Raw genomic sequence first — 18,340 nt, 5'->3', positions numbered from 1 at the left:
GGAATTATCTGAGAGACTAGGCAGACATCCAGTTTTATGCATTAAGCCAACATGAGGGAACAAAGGGAACAGATAAATTGTAAATACATTGATATCCAGGGCGAACCTTGGGGATAGCATTGAACAGACTCAGAGAACAAACCTAGGAAGTTGTGCTGGTCTGGGGGCCTGGCCTTGAGGGGTCTTGTGCTGGGTCAAGGTGCGTGAAGAACAGTACAGTTTGAGTCTGCATGGTGTCCACAGGCCTGTAGTTCTCACCTCCAGATTGGCCTGAGGATTGGGACAGGATAAAGATGGGAGGCATACCTGTGGGGGTCTAAAGGGAAAAAAGCTGGAGTCTGGAAGAAGAGCTTAAAATGAAGTGCTGAATTCTCTTCTACAAACACTAATCACTGTAGGCACTCACAGGAGGAAGAATAAATCAATCAAGGTGGGAGTAGTTAACTACAACTATGGTGGGACTAGAGCTGAGTCTTAGATAATGATCAAGACTTGTGTACTGAATAAGCAGAGGAAAAAGGGAAGAACAAAATGGTCAAAGGCCCTGAGACTGGGATGAAGGTGAAGTGTATTCATAAGTTAGTGGGGTCTTGGTCTCATTAATACAGAGTTGAGGATGTGAGGGCCCATAGGTAGGATAGACCAGATTAAGGAGGATATTTCAGTTCTACACGGGGAAGTGTATATGACAAGAAAAGCAAAGGGGATAATTAATGGTTCAAAGCAGAGAAATGAAATGTAATACCCAAACCTGGAAATTATCCATAACACATAAAATAGGTTCCAAGGAAAATTAGTTTGAGACATAGCAAGAGAATGAAAAAATCCTTTTCTAAATACTTACTGTGGGCCAACATCACCTGTATACTTTTTTATTACAATCTTGTTTCTATGTATTAATGTGCTAATTTTCCTGAAAAGGAAACCGAGTCTTAGAAGGTTAAGCAATATGCCCAAGGTCATGGGAAAGAGACTGGAATAGATTTCAGATCTGGGTGTGCTTGATTCCAAAGCATGTTCTTTTTGCCTGTGCTGGACAACACAGTAGGGAGGAGGTGGGGAGAAGCTAGAATGATCCAGGCAATCAGGGATGCAAGTCCAGATGAAAGGAGTGGCATGAGACAAACGCAGCTTTCTCAGTAACAGGTAGCTTTCTGTCTCTTCTTTTTCCAAACATAGTGCTTGTGCCTTTCCTGCTGCCAATTCCATTCCTCATGTAGTCTAGATATTCTTATACCTGTCTTATCCTTACTATTTTTAACTTTGCTGTTATTTTCATGTTTGTATTCTGGGTGCTCTTTGCACCGTGTCTTAAAATAGGTTATCAAAGGATACTTGCTAAGTGAGATGAGTATACCCTCCATGGGAAGCAGGCCAGGCAAGCTTTGAAAGCAGATCAATCTGGTTTTGTGCTATAGATTCACTACCTACCAGCTCTGTGCTTCTAACCAATGCACATACTTTTTTTTAGAATCTCAGCTTCCTTGTCTATAAAAAAGTATAAGAGTAAAACATTATTCATGGGATTATGGAGAGGAAGGACGTCAAGTATAATATGTCAGGCAAAGTTCCTGGATTCAATGGAGGAATCATAAATTTAGCTTTCTTCTCTCTTCCTTTCAACGAATTGAACTGTTAAAAATTTCAAAATGTCTTATAGAAGAATGGAAGTACATGAATAAAAAAATCATAAAAAAGTTAAGTACATTAATAAAAGTGCAAGTAAATAAGGAGAGTATTTGATTGATGATCATTCTGCAAGTCATGGTTAGTGATGCTTTCTTTGTTCCCCAAACTATATATATTAGTCTTTAGACAAAGCCTCAATTCATAACTTGTACATTCATTAAACCTGAAATAGGCACATGGATTGTACTCAAAAGTCAATAGACTGAATAAAATGACTTCTTAAGTAACATTTTCTATTTGTTATTCACCCATTTGGACCTCAAGGGTAAAGGATATTACTTATCAACTAATATATACAATGATGAAAATGACAGGTAATACAATGGATGAGGGAATCTAGATGGAAAATGATTTCAATAGGCTCATATAATGGACCAAAACTAACAAGATAAGTTGAGTTCTGCATTTAGGTTAGGTTCATGCTATTAATTCCACATTATAGAAGAGAAGAGACATGTCTAGAAAATAATTCATATGAAATCTATCTTGAAATTTTAGTTGACCAAAACTAAGTGAGCTTACAATGTGAAGTAATTTTGGGAAATAATTAGAACATGACATCTGGGGCTAAGAAAAGGAATTGGGGGCAATGGGAAATTGTGAAAAGGTTTGCACTATTTTTTCCACTAGTATTCATTCCCCATCATCCGATTGAATTCCTGTACCAATCAAGTATTTCCTTTTGATGTTTATCAATGCTCCCAAAGTCTTTGGGAGAAATGTGTTTTCCATCTGTCCCTGGGCCAAAATTCAGTCTCTTTCTATTTGTCACGTTTTAGTTAATATGCCTCTTCAACAGCCCCATGAGGGCACAGAAGTTTGGGCTGTGAGATGCAGAGGTGATATTTTGTGGTTTTATGCGTGCATTTGCATGTGTACATATCTAGGGGAGTGAGAGATAATGTTTAGGTCTAAAGCGTGGAAAAAACATTTTTTTTGCCCTAAATAGGATTCTCCAAATGTTCCAGTCAACTCTTAATTCTAACATCTTCCCACTCATTCAAGTCCCTTAGATTCTATAGTCCTCTGGTGGGGAATCTCATGTGCTCAGTGCTGTGGACCTGGCGTGCAGCTGTGCATATTTGCTATGGCCATGGCCACTGGTTGTTCTCCTAGTTTGGTAAGCATTGCTAAGCTCTGTGTACACAATTGTGATTGCAGTAACCATCACTACCTATTTTGGTGCTCAACATGAGTCACCTTCTAATAACTAGCTTTTACCCGACTCAGTGACATGCTGCCATCTAGAGTCTTGTGTCCTGCCAAGGAATGTCTGCTGGTTTGCCATAGCTACCTATCCCCATTGCCCTACCCCATGGACCTGTGGCTTCCAAAGTCAAACACACAAACAAACAAACAAAACCACACAACTTGCCTTCTTGCTTTTTTCAACATTCAGTGGAGAAATATTAGGATTTTATGAGTCTTCCTTTCTCTTGGCTATCTTGTAGGGTGCCACACCTTGTAGTGGGGGAAAGAAAAGTTCTAGAGTTACAGACTTTCTCCTCTCCACTGGTAAGACGATTTAGAATCTTTTAAAACACTGGTTGGAAAAGTATAGAAGTAATTAACAGTAAAATTTTCTTTTTGGATTTGTGTACATATATGTGTGGGGAAGGTAGGGGTCCAGAGTAGCCCCAGACTTCATGGATGGTACCAGTGTAGTCTGGCTCTGTAGATTGGCTTCCAGTATCAGAGTACCTTCCAAGCTCTTAAAAATCATGTGCTTCCATGGTGAAACAGGCAGCGGTGAGGGTGACCTCTGTTCTTGGCTACCTGAAATTATCTTCAACAACTATGTTCAAGTCCCCTAGTGATATAAGCAGATTTCCTTGAGGATGTCTTCTGTGCTTCCTCAGCCAAAAGATATCCTTTGTCCATTGGTAATCCTAAAATACCAGGTTAAATCAACAGAGATGAATCAGTGGACATGTTTGTGTATTAATTTTTTGTTGAACTCACTCTTGCTAAATCACAAGTGGACTGTTTCCTTCCAGAGGATAATGACAAGAGGGCCATGATAAAATGGGTTAAGGGCCAGTCCCTCTGAGGAATCTTTGTATGAATTGAGGACATTTCCCTTGTAGAAGAGAAGTGAAGACAGAATAGGCATGATGATTATTTTTATATACTTGAAGGGATGATGTGTAAAATGGATTTCTGTTTCACTTTAGGGGGCAGAACTCAGATCCAGAAATAGAATTTTTAGTGAGGCAGATTAAGTAACAAGTTTGAAATAGCTAGAGCTCTTAAAAAATGAATTCAGCAGCCCTTTTGAAGCAGTGGATTCTCAATCATTGAAATGGTGTTAACTGAAGCCCATAGCTATCTGACAGGAATTTGATAGTAGTGAGACAACTAGATGCATAATGGAGGTCTCTTTCAAATTAAAGGCTCTATAATTCCATGCATCTAGACCTAAGGATGTTTGTTACCATATTTCTATCTCTCACACCTTTTTAGAAGGTTTGCTCTTCCCTCAGTTGTTTTCATTATTTAGCTCCAGCTTTTGGGTTTCTCTGTTCAATGACGTGAATAATTTAAATGAGTAGGCTGAATGGCCAGTGTTACACTCTGCACATACCTGTTTCTTCACCTTGAAAAAAGAATGCAGCATCGCTTTCAGCAGTTCTTTATGACTGTACCGTGGGAGAGTGCTGAATAAGGAAAAAGGCATTAAACATTGGAAGTGACACTAAAGTTGTTTTTATTTGTTGATTCATGACTCTGTGCATATGTATGTTTGCAATTATAACCTGTTAATTAGAAACACTCATCATTTTTAAATGTTTTTCTTTTTAAAATTATTTCAGTCACTTTGATTATTCACAATTACATGGAACCAGAAGTTACCTGGGTAAGACACAGGAGTCATTCTTAATTTGATTGGTTCGTGGAATAGGACATTCTGAAGATATTTTTATTATTTTCAATTTGAGTGAATAATTTATTCTTGATTAATAATTGAGCAACAGGAATGAAATCTCCCAAATCCATCTATTAAGATACTACTACTTCGAGCTTTTGAAAACTCAGCAAGAATTATAACATAGAGGTGTTGCTATTTTCCTTTTTACTTAAATAAAATTTCATTTAAGAGGATGGAAAGAATGTTGGTCTTCCATATAATATCATGTTAAAGGTAACTAAGAAAATCTGGAGAAGGCAGAGTTGAAAATTCACTCACTAATTTTTGGAAATGTGAAAGGAGTATCATAGTCGTAGCCTAAAGGAACTTCCCAACACTTAAGGCATAGCTTTGCGTAGATATTTAAAATCTCCAAAAGGAAAAGATCTGATACTTTGTAGATACTCAGTAAATTTTGTAAAATGTTGAATAAATAAACTCAACATTATTACAGTTGAATTTCAATTTCTTTAGGAAATTTTCTTTTACTTGGAAATCAGAAAACAGGCACAGTAGATTATAAGACAAAAGCATAATATTCAAACTATCACAGTAATTAGATTCATTAATTGTAATTAGAGAGTTGGGAGACAACCTTCACGGATTAATCTGCTACAGTTCAGGGAATTGCAACTATTCATGGCTTTAGAATTAGGTTTTATGTAGATAATGTAATAGTGTGGAATTTGTGCTGTCACACAAAATATGAGAACTTCTTGTTTTTCTATAGTCTCCTTGTTTTTTTCTCCATACAAATAACCTAGATGTATATTACACACTTTGGTAGTCAATATTCCATGTATAATACCTCTGTATTTGTATGTATTATTTGAATGGAATCTAAAATAAACAGGTGGTCTGCCACATCTACACTAAGGAAATTATTGTTTAGAAGAAATAGAATATTGTTTTTTGTACTCTGAAATTAGAAATCCATTAAGTAATAAATTCTAACCTGTAGTCCAACCCTAGCTCAGACATCTGCAGTATTTGAGCTGAGTGGGTAAGACGGTACAACTCACAAAACGTGCAGCTGGCAGAGTGCCCTGGCCAAATTCAGAGAACATGCACAACTCAGGCAAATGAACTTGCAGAATTCTAGAAAACTGAACAGAATTGCAATCCTAAACTCACAGAGATAATATGATCTCGTTTTCAGAAACAATTTGGGCAGACGATTAAGTGAATTTACCTGTGGGATTGACTACAGCCTAGGAAATTTTCTAGTGTCAAGGTTTAATTCTAGGTACTTGATGACAGAATACATTTTAAAAAAAGACGAACAAATACAGAAAATAGTATTTTATACACACACACCACAATATATTGAGGTTTGAGACATTACAGTATTTGATTATTTCCTTGCATTTTTATTTGCCACTCGGGTACTCAGGGGTCATTCTGAGGAAATGCCCTTGTAGTGGTTAATTTGACGAATAGATAAATGGATTGTAGATTGAGGACAAGAGGGAAATACTTCTCTTCTTTGGATCGCCATTCTAAACTACAAACAAATGTATTTCTTTTCATCGTTAATGTATAGCCTTTGCTGCTATTCCCTAGAGCTTTACATTTAAAATAGTTTGAAACACAATTTAATTAAAAAACATCTGTGCCATTGCAATGGAAATGATACATAAAGTTTTTCAGGACACACTCAAGGATGGAGGAGAGGAAAAAGAGTAAGAGAGAGAAGAACCAAGCAACAATTTGTTTCCTCTTGTGTATTGATTTGAGGGTCTTGGGGGAGGGTTGGGGAAAAGAGTGAAGTTACACTAACATTATGAGCTGGAAATGCTGCCACGTATCCATTGAGAGAAAAATGCCTTACAAATATTTTTCAAATGATTTAGGGTTGGCTAAATCCAATGCATGTTTTTACCATGAATTTTCTATTTAAAATGTTTTAAAAGAACAATAGATTTGTAAAAAGAAAATGTAATCCATATGTTACTGATTCATTCACACTTATCATATTATTTTGTGTGAGCAAGTTGGTGTCCAAAAACTTTCAGTTTTTTCAACCAGGAAGTCACATTTTTACAGCACCAAAAAAGACCTTGATCCTGGAAAGTCTCAAATTTCATTTTAAACTCAGAACCCAAGGAATCTGAGTGAGTTCTAAACTTGGCAATGCTCCTTCACCCTAGTTAACATATTGATGGAGTTACATATTCACGAACATATGGGTTAAAAGTGGAGCTGTTAATTCTGTTTTGATATTGATGCTGGATATATTCAGTTTGACTTCCTAGTTGGTTTGCCATGAGGAAACAATTGACCACTTGTTTTATTATTTAAAAAATTTTATATATTGACCCATATCCTTAAATATACAATAAGTGTTATCAAATATGTAGCAAAGCTGGTGTATGGAAAATGCATAATTTTCCCTAAGGGTTATTTGCTAATATGGAACACAGGCCTCTAAAATGTGATGAAAGGAAGGACTGTGGAACGATGGGTCATGATGGCTAATTTTATGGGGAACACATGCATACAATATAATTTAAAACACATGCTACGGCAGTTATAGTAAAAGGCTCAGAATTAGAGTGGAATTCTGCTTCATAAAAAAAAAAATGAAAGTAGTTCCTTCTTTCTCCTGACAAAATTACATTTCTCCACTAGGAAAAAGATCCCATTCACTAATGCTTTAACAATTGCAAGGCCCACCCACAAGCCTCACATCTTTTCTCTCAAATCTCCTCCAGGTATGGTTCATTCACTGTGGTTGACCATTCAGAGATGTGATATGAAATTAAAGACAAACAGTCCAATGTGTATCTGGAATCTTTCTAATGCAATATTTATTAACCATTTTTCAAAACTAAAATATTGTGTTATTTTTTAAATCTCTCTCTTGTACGCATTGTGCTACAATCAATTAACATAGGAATTTTAAGAGAGAGGAACAGGTCACCCTGTCCATTTCTGTTTCTAGGCAGAAGCTTTAGGCTTAAGATGATAACCTAAAGCAAGTCAGACTGTTGAGTGAATGTATTATTCTGAAGAATCCTCAAGATTGGCCAGACAATAAGTTTATCTGAGTAATTGGTTGCAATTATTTAATCACAGTTTTTTAATTCATGCTCCTCTTCCCAATAGAAAAGAAAAATAAGAAAAAGAAAAATCTATCTCTGACCATGATTTAAGCTTATTTTCTCTCCCTTTTTTCACTCCTTTATGAAGATGAAGAACAATTTGTTAGTAACTTCATCATAATTTTTACATCCTTGAATATAAATGTTAATCATTAAAATTCAAACAAACTTTTGAAAGTTTGTTGACACAACTCATAAAAATTTTTGAGAAAATAGTTTCATATAAATCATGCTTTCTCCTGTAGATAACCTATTCCAGTTTATTTCACTTTTTACGTTTTTTAATTTCTTTAACTCAACAAAAAAAAGTTGGGTAAATTGCTTTTAATCCACAAGCCTCCAAACTAGAATAATTGTTAAGATAAAGGTTTGACTGAAATCAAAAGTTTATATTATAATTCACAAAATGTGATCTGCCTTTTCTTAGAATTAATCAGATTGGTCCAGGAAATGCCTCTCTAACTCGGCTGATTTCTCCAGCTTTTGATTCTCATCCACATGGTCTACATTGTTGATAGCCCTCTGGTCAACATGTCGCTATGACCCACCTCCTTTCTCATGTCTTCAGATACGAAGTAGATTTCATGCTCATTTGCTTCTTTTTAATAATGTTCCTGAAATTTCAGTGCTTTAATTCTGACCAGGCCTTTTTGTCATAGATATGAAAGACATTAAATTTTCCTATTCTGTTTATCAGCTTTGTAACTTTATGGACCTATTACTGTTTTAGGAATTTTTTTGTTAACATAAAATATTTACAATAAGAAAGTAAAAATGACATAATTACATGTCTGAGATGATTATGGCTAAATTTTTTGGTGTATTTTTCTTCAAGTTTTCTTCTATGTACATTGTTTAACTAGAAGTGATAATTTTGTTGTGGACTTATTTAATTTAACATATCAACATAGTTGTTTTCCCACATCACTAAAATATTGTAGAAAACATGATTTTTAATGATAGTAAAAGATTTTCTTTACTTAAAGATTCTTTATTGTTGAAATCTTCATTTCCTTCCAATTTTTCACTTGTGGAATTATAAAACCAAAGTATAAAGCTCTTTCATTCTCCTTAATATTGACAAATTACTTTAAAAAGTTGTCCGATTTATTCTTCTGTATAATATATACTAGAGGCTAGCTTGTTGCACCCTCACCAGCACTTAGTGATAATATTTTTCAAAAATTTCTATTTATTGTTTCTGTATATTTCTTTAATCACTAGTGAGATGCAATAACTTCTCAAGTATTTATTGGCCATTTGTATTTTCTTTGAATTTTGAATCTGTATCCTTTAAAATTTTTCCTATTTGTGCTTTTATGTTTTTACTTATTTGTTAGTGTATGTGTGTCTATGTCTATATAGATACTATGCATATATATTTATATATTTAATCTTTCCAACTATTTTTTATTGACATTTAAAAAATTTTGATGTAACTTTTTATGCAGTTTACCATCATTTTCCTTTGTGAGTGCTTCCATTGGTTTCATGTTTAAAAAGCCCTTTCTCAGGAATTCTTTACTTCACTGGAACACTTGTTAAACTTGTCACTGTTGATCACACAAGACCAAGGACTTTGGTTTGCTTACTTGTGCATTGTCCATACTCACTGACCAGCAGAATGCCTGGAAAAATACTAATGTCTAATTATATTTTTGGTAAAAATCTGGAAACAGTGCCATTGTATTTTCCTCTAGTTTTTGAAAAGTATACACTATACAGGACTTCATTTAAGAATTAAATAGGGTCTTTGAAAAGCCATGGTAAACAGAGGGAAAGTAATGGGTAGAGGTTTGTCAAAATTTTGTTGTATGAATAATGAATGAATGTTGTTTAAAATCAAGTGGTAAAAAAAAACCAGAGTAAACATACTTTGAGTAAATAGTTCTTGTACTTCTTTGGATTTTAATTTAATTATAATGATTTTAAATTTAATTATAATGATTTTAAAAACTGGAGTATGTCTGTAATACATAGATTTTTCTTAGTGTAACTTGCTGTGGTAGGCAGACTTCTGAGATGACCCTCTAAGACCAATCCCCTTTCTCCTTGTTCTTGCCAGGTTTCCATGTCCTGTATAATCTCCCGTCTCTTCAGTGTGGGAGAGATCTATGGAAAGATAGCTGTCATTTTCATGATTGTGTTACATTATATGGCCAGGGTAAACAGATTTGACAGATGAAATCAAGGTTCTTAATCAGTTTAAAAGAGGTCTTAGGCCTTCCCTGAGATCCAGTACTCCATTTCCTCTTGGCCTAGGAGAAATAAGCCACCATGTGTCCTACAGTGAATTGTGCCAATCACGTCAGGTTGGAAGAGGCTCCTGAGCCTCAGATGGGAATGCAGCCCTGACCAACAAACAAATTGCTGCCTTGTTAGATTCTGAGCAGAGGACCCAGTAAAGTCATGCTCAGACTCCTGACCCACTGGAAACTGTGAGATAAGCCTCTACATTTGTGGTAAGTTATTATGCAGCAACAGAAAATGAATACACTTAAAAGAATCTATCAAATGCATCAGAAATTTTGTAAACACTTTATGCATGAGTTTGACCTTTAATATAACCTAAGAAATAATTATGATTTCTACTTAGCCACAAAGATGTTCAAGTGTTAGTGAAAGTGAAAACCTACAGACTTCTTTGATATTCAGTAGAAGCACAATAGTTAATACTGGGCTTTAGAGATGGTGAATTAGTACATGTATTTATTGCCTCTTCTTCTCCAGATTCCACTGAGGGTAATAAATGAACTCTATCAAAGAAAATAGAATATTGAATGTCATCAAAAATGACTGCAAAACAATTCTGAAAACTAGAAAACAGTAAAATATATTCAGACTTAACCATAGGGGCAAAAAGGTCAATGTACAAGGTACTGAAGGGCCCTGGCTTTCCTAATAACTGCTCTGGGTGCTAGAAGTCAAGGAAGCAATACCTTTAAGAGTTGGATCAAAGATATTTTCTATATGGAATTCTGCATTCAACCAAAATAAATATAAAGTCAAATAAACAGCTCAGACATCTAATGATCCAGATGCACTTACTTAGGTAGATACTGGAGAATGTGCTAAGAGCAAAATGAGGGAGTTAACTAAGGAAGAGGAAATTATAGTATTTAGGGAAGAGTGGACTCCAGGAGAGAGGTGAGCAGTAGTGCCAGGGTGGCAGCTTTGCTTGTGGCACATAGAGTAATCAGTTCAGATGGAAGAAACTCAAGAATGGAAGGACCCAGAAGCAAAGCCTCTAGGGAGAACAGGGATTGAGGCTTGTTAGAAAAGACAATATGATGGATCATTGGAATATAGAAAGTATGTATGTATAGCAATTCATATGGGTAAGAAATTAATTAGATAGGGGATTGATTATATAAATTATGATAAATCCATACAATGGACTACTATGTGGCCATTAAGAGGAGTGAGAACAAATCTGCATGTATTGATATGGAACAATCTCTAAAATATATTATTGAATGAAAAGGCAAGGTAAGAAACAGTATATATGGTATGATTCCATCATTGTTTTTTAAAAGATGGATACACAGATTTCTATAGTTAGCTTCTACATATATCTGACTAACTCTGAATTATTATATAATAATCTGATAATGGTTGCTGTGGTGAGAAAAATGGAGAAGTGAGGAAAGAGCTCAATTAATGAGTTGACAGAAATGCTGAAACATAAAGCAAATTAATAAACATGAAAAAATAATACACATATTAAAATGACATAATGAGAAACTGTATAATAATATGGAATATGTTCTCTATATTATATGTAAGTTAAAAATTGTATGACAAAATAAAATTCCTTGACATTCAAGTTTCTTTTAATTCAAAGTTTATAAATATAGCCATGTATAGAAAAAATAGGGAGATATACACACACAAAATAATAGCAATGGTTATATCCAAGCAATAAAATACTTTTTACTTTCATCACATTATAATATTTTTGAATGTAAGAGAAATATTGTAAAAATGAATATCTTTTCCTGTAACATAGGTGGGATTAGATTAGACTACCTATTTTAGTGATCATCTTTTTGGTCTATGTCTTATAATATTTTTAAATATATCAATAGAAAACACATTTGAAAACCTGTGTTTTTGATGGCATGGTGCTACAATGACATGGTCCTAGAGGAGTACTGAAACATTCTTTTACCCAAAGGAAATTTCCGTTTAGCTGAGGAAACAAGACATGTGAAATGATAACTAAAAATACAACATGTTAACTGTATGAGACAATGAAGTAGTATACATATATCAGATTTTATAGGGAGGAAAAATCAGTGTTGCCTAGAGAAATATAATCAGCTTGAAGAATGGGTAAGAATTAGTTATAGGGGGAAAAAATAACCTTCCAAGTAGAAAAATTGTTACGAGCAAAGAACAGCGCAAATGAGGTAGGGGACAGTTTTACTCTCAGATCATTTACTTGGGAGGGAAACAATAGAACAGCTTCCAATGATACAGGCAGGGTGAAGTGATGGAGACGTACACCTGCAGGCAGACAGGTTTTCAAATTCTAGTTCTGCCACTATGTGATGTGACCTAGAGAAAGTCGACTTTGAAGGAAATAATGCCTAAAGTGAGGGTTGCTGTGAAGGTTAAAAAAGAGAACATGGGGAAACTGTCTAACATGCTACCTGGCGCATAGTGGCTATTGGTTATAACTCTGTGTTAGAACACAGTTTGGTCCCCTACTTCTGCCCCTATGTTCTATCCTCACAACATACGTGTGGAGTAACAGGAAGAATGATTAGTCTCATTTCATACGTAAGAAAACTGAGTCTCAAAGATGGTAACTTATTTACAACCATTAAAGCTAATAAACAGTGGACTCTGATCGTCAGAGTTTTAGCTCAGTGACGGTGGCTTTCCATGATGACTAAAACTTTATATAAACACAAAGAGAATTGTGATGTGGGATTTTTTTCAGTTGAGATCAGTTGTTTGGTCCTCATGAGGCTTCATTAGATGCTATTTATTTTGATGGATTCACCACAATCCAGTCTGTTCCTCAATTTTGTAGGCTCATAAACATGATTTTCTGAGCACATCGAGGGAGTATATTAACCTTTTAGGAACAAGCTCACATTAATTTCTCATTGGAAGTTTCAGTGAAAAGAAGACTCTTAAGTATCTGTGCTAATTTAGTGCCTAGCAATGGATCTGGAACAAACCAGAGTGTCAATACATTTCATTTGGTCATAAAACCAGAATGCTGATGTATTAATTTATGATAGAATTATAAATGTCAAAAGTCTTAGATACTTACACTCTTTGAAGGGGAAAAAAACATAAAAAAAAAAAAAAAGACTTAGAAGTGCACTTTCTGAGCACATGATTCAGACGAAAGACTTGAGCCATTCAAATATTTGCTGGCTGAGGGCCTGAGACACTCATCCTCATGAGAGATGCCTGGAGTTTCTCTCAGTGCATGGCACCACACACCCTGTTCTTAAGAATGACTTTACATGTCTCTGATCACATCCATCTTACATTGATTTTCTAGTTTAACTTTCAGAAGGCACCTTGTTTTCAGTATCTATGGGGTGTTTTGCTGTCTGCCCTCTAATAAAGTGGTTTTAACCTTTTTACCTCCGAAAACAAACAGTGGGTCACATTCGCTTACCTGCAACCTGATTATAAAGCCTCTCCTTTTCTCAGAGAGGATTTCAGAAGACAGCTGAGTGAGAGTGACATTTCAGGATAACCTTGACTTCCCTGTAACTTACAAACAAAAGTAAATCATTTGCAAACTTTGAACTATTAATAGTAACAAATTACTTGCAACAGAGCTCACAACAGATTGTGACACACCATTGGATCTTGACCTCTGTGTCTAGTGGAGAAAATAAATGGTTGTTTTGATCTCTTCAGTTTTTTCTATTCGAGAGGATTGTGGCACATGAATAGTTTTTAATTCAACTCACACTGAATAGAAATCAAATTTTGTATCATAAAGAAAGGAAGAATTGCATCAAGTCTTTACCAGTGGAGCATTTTTTCTATGTCTAGAAAAGGATGAGGAGAGACATATATATATATATATATATATATATAACTTTAAAAGATCATGAATCTAAGTCATCATTAAAAAAAAGGGGAGAAAAGAAGAAAAAAATAAACTCTGTATTCTTATTCTCTTTAGGATTTAAGAGGTCTAAATATAAACTGACAGCTTTCCTTTTTTCCATTAAGTAGAGAACTTCTAATTCTAGCAGAAGTTTGAGCTATGATGGTTTAACTTTGTGCTCTCTCATCCTTTCCTTGTATTTGTGGGTCAAGAGAGGAGTCATTAGGGAGTTGTATTTCCTGTCTCATCTTTTCCTTCCTCCTTTCTTAAAAACTTTGTGGGAAATCAGCTTTATGAAACACTGAAGAGAGCTGTATGCACTAACTCCTCAAGAGTCCTCCACAATTCTTACTTACGTATTTCCAAGTAGACTTTCCCCTCAGGACACAGACCAGAGTGAATCTTAGTCTAAAAGGGAAATAGCACTTTATGCAATATTTTATAACCTTTCTCTTAACTGAATAAGGGATACTATTGTTATAATTTTCTTATGTATTTATAACCATTTCTTTGAATACTGCCTTTTCTCTATTTCCTTCCCCATTGATAATTTCTGGGAGAAGAAATTTATTTACCAGAATTTATTTACCAGACTTTATCACTCTTGGTATCTACATCAACACCTTATGCAATTTCATATTTCTGAAATGTAAAATATTTCATTTGGAATAAAAAATCATCTTCAGCCAAGAATACAGACATTAAAATGTCTTTTCATCTCAAGCATGTAGGGTAAGACTTTTCCCTATTAAGTAGTTCAAAGCCTTCGGTTTTTCATCCTGGTCAAGGTTGATTCCTCTATTGCAGTGTCTGGATGGATGTGACTGGGAAGTGACATTCCACTGTGGCTGTTACTAACAACTAATGGAATAAAAATACATCTTTATAGGATTTTCTGGGATGGACACTGAAGGATTGGAGTAAATATTCCATTATGTGAGACCTAGGAAGTGTTTCTCTCTGTTACAGTGGAAAAGGTAATAATAGATATTGAAAGGGTAGATATTGAGAGTTTTAATAACATCTCCCCATTCACTATAGTCCCTATTTTGTTTTCTAATAGATAAGTGACTCCTGGGATTAAAAAGACAGAAAATCAAAGCATAATAAAGAGAAAAATAGAAGGTGGCAGATGAAGACCCAGGATGCAGGGTGAGAAGACCAACATCTGCAGGTACTTGGGGCAGTGCTTTTCCATATACAGACCTCATCAGTGTGCTCAGTGAACAAAAGGAGTTATCTATTCTTTAAGAAGCAGAAAAGGGAAAAATCTTGAGATGACAGCTTCCTTTTAAGGCACTTGTAGTTTTTGATGACTTTTCCCCCCTTCATTTCTGAAGATGTTAGAAATATGCGCTCTTAGACTTCAAAGCAACCACAGACATTGTTTAACTGGACCAATTCAGCATTTTTTTCTAGGGCTTACCTGACAGAGACCTCATTGTGACTCTGTTTAGTCTAAGGATAGTTCTAATTAACTTGGACAGATTTGCAGGCAGCATCTCTGACAATGCTAACCGTAACCTACCCACAGCTGGCTCTAACACCACAGCAACTTTACAGAAAGGGTGAGGACTCTGAAGCTAATCAGTTCTTTCTGTTACTCTTATCTTAGTAATCTCATGCATCAACCAAAATGAAACATTTCTGGTTACCAATCCTTGTTTATTCAGTTATCTTTATCCTGTTATGAGCCTTCTCCCCCTTGACACTCCATGCAATTGCTCTGAAACATGTTTCTCCTCTGCCATTGTAAACCTCTGTTCTTTCATGAACAAATTGATTCACACCTCAGCTTCTTGGTTTGGTTCTCTCTCCTCACTTGTTCTTTGCAAAACGTGGCTTTTCCTCAAGGCCACAGTTTTTGTATGTGTTTTGAGAGAAAACCGGTTCTTCTCCCATACTCCATGCCCTTGCACCCATAAGCAGCAGGATGTAGCACTCTTGAATTAGAGGACTCAGACTATGTTGATGACATGAATGAAGCTGACTCAGTTGTAATACAATAGGAAATAGTGGAAGAGGTGACATATTGGAAGTAAATGCCTCATGTAAATACGGCAGCTGCCTTCCAGCTACAGAAGGTTCTGCCAGTTCACACCTATGAGCAAACATTTGCCATATCTTCCAATTTTTCCAAAGAAACCAGATATTCAGGTTTTATTAGTGATATCTTTCTTCTTTAAATATTGACAACAAATTTAAAATATAAGAATGCTTTGGAATAAATAACTTATCTATAGTCTAAATGTGCCCTGTAGCCTGCAAGTTTAATTGGATTCTTTATCAACTCCCAGTATATTCTTCCTTCACTCCTTCATCTATATACTGAACGCTTCCTCTTCTGAATCTATGAAATCTGGTTTATTAAAGTCATCAGCTTTAACTTTGACCTGTGGAATGACCATCTAACTCTGCCTACAGATTTTTACTCCATACAACTCATCCTTTACTCTGCATATTATTTCTTTCCAAATATAGCTGGGTTTTTTTTTTCCTGTAAAAGGTCAGATAGTAAATATTGTTGACTTTGTGGGCCATATGGTATGTCACAACAGCTCAACTGTGCCATTGTAGCATGAAATAGTCACAGACAGTATACAAATTAATGAGTGTAGCTGTATTCCAATACAACTTTACTTACAGAAGCAGGCGGTAGGTTGGATTTGGCCAGTGGGTCATACATAGTTTGCTGCCTCTTGCCCTCAAAGATGAAAAGTTCCTTAGCCTGGGATCCAGGACCCTGCATGATTTGTCTCCTGTTGACCTTACCAGCTTTTTCTCCTATTACTTTCCCTGTAAGTTAACTAGCCATGATAATAAATCAAAATTATCATTTATTCAGCACTTTAAATATGCCAGTTACTGTTCTAAACCTTTTACCTATATTACAATTTCTAAATGACAAAAAAGTAAGAGATAGGCATCTTAATTTATAGATGAATGAATTGAAGCACGGTGAGATTAACTGGTTTGCCCAGGTCACACAGACAATAACTAGAAAAGCTAGGATTTGAACCCATACAGTCTGGTTTCCGTGGTCATGCTCTGACTCAGCATATCATCCAGCCTCTCGATGTCTTCCCAACATTTTTGTAATGAGGCAGACTGTACCGTGCTGTTCTGTGCATTTGTTCCCTTTATCTGATCATCCCCTTTCTACTTCTGCCTGGAATAACCAGGCAGATGAAGTCTTTCTTCTTTTGGCAAGTGTTTCATTACTTCACGGTTCCACACTGACAGGGTTTGGATACTTTCTGTTCTTGGCTTAATAGCTATTTCTGGGGGTACTGATTATTACACTTCAAAAAAAAATTCTGTAATTGTCTACTGTTGAAATTAACGATCTCTTTCAGATCAAAGTTTAAGTGCTATGCATCTTTGCACAGTTCCTGGCACAGGAGTTGCTCAATAATTAGTTGCTGAATTGAATTCAGAGATGAATTTGTCTTAGTTTTCACTATTTCTGATTTATCCGTCAGTTCTTTTTTTTTTTTTTTTTTTTTTTTTTTTTTTTTTTTTGATGGAAGGGATGGTTAGAGTCTTGGTTGGTGTATATCAGAAACAGATCTTGAGATATAGATGAATGTATAAGTAATTTATCTGGGAAGAGAAGAAAGCAGTTGTAGGAAAATGAAGAATAGAGATAAGACAAACCGATCAATAAAGTGCACATTATTAAGGCTCCCACCACTGTGGTCTACCAGAGCTTAATCCTGCTGGGGAAACCCTGAAAGTTGGTGCAGAGCATATATGTAAGGGTTATTCTACCCGAGGGATAAGGTTGCTAGGGTATTTATACACCAATTCCTTTCATTAACTGGTTGAAGGCTACTCCCAGGGGAAGTTAATACCCAAACATATCCAGAATGCTGAACAGGTGGGCAAAGCAAGCTTTGTTGACTCGAGAAAGCCTTCAGGCAAAGGACTGCAGGTGCTGGTACTGCAGATCCAGCCAGCGTGCACTGAAGTGTGTGAGGGCTGGCGCACACGGGCAGGGAGCCCACAGCGTCTGCTCCGGTTTCCCTCCAAACGTCTGAAACTGATTGTAAGGTGAGAAGATAATTTCTCCCCTTCTCCTCTCTTGCTAAAGTGAGGCTTTTAAAGGGGTCTCTAGAGATAGAATATTTCATAATTTTTATAATAATCCCTGTTTTGTGATGTGTGTAAAGAAAAAAGCATCTTTATTGTTTTTCAGATTAGGAGACCTCTAGTATACACTGAAATACCTTCTCTGCTTATCCTTTGGGGTTGTCTTTGAAGACTGCCTTCAATCCCAGACCTTTGATTAGTGGCACATTTGTGTATTTCCTTAACACAAAACTGTTTCATTGCTGTTTCTCTCACATCTGTTTCTTTTGTACAAGGCAAAACTCTTTAGTTACCATTTATAACAGATTTTGTTATGGCTTATACAATAACTTTTTAGGAGTTTGAGGAGACCCACCGAGGAATAAGACTTGATGGTTACCTTTTAGAGTATAGAGAGTAGTCCCCAGGATAAATATTTTACAAGGAATGAAATAAATGTTGAAATAAAGAAAAATTCAA

The 18,340-nt window shown here is 35.6% G+C and overlaps 1 long non-coding RNA gene across 2 annotated transcripts in view; it reads left to right on the top strand.

The window, feature by feature from the left end:
* LOC123619752 (uncharacterized) overlaps positions 1 to 18,340 on the top strand; it is a 783,931-nt gene that overhangs the window by 453,411 nt on the left and 312,180 nt on the right. For both annotated transcript variants that reach the window (XR_006728403.1, XR_006728402.2), the window contains exon 3: positions 14,853 to 14,963. This is a non-coding gene — a long non-coding RNA (uncharacterized LOC123619752). The remainder of the gene's footprint in view (positions 1 to 14,852; positions 14,964 to 18,340) is intronic.

The sequence above is a fragment of the Camelus bactrianus genome, chromosome 8, assembly GCF_048773025.1.
Source record: "Camelus bactrianus isolate YW-2024 breed Bactrian camel chromosome 8, ASM4877302v1, whole genome shotgun sequence".
Lineage (NCBI taxonomy): Eukaryota > Metazoa > Chordata > Mammalia > Artiodactyla > Camelidae > Camelus > Camelus bactrianus.
Note: the sequence above shows the minus strand (reverse complement) of the source record. Positions and strands in the feature narration are given on the sequence as shown.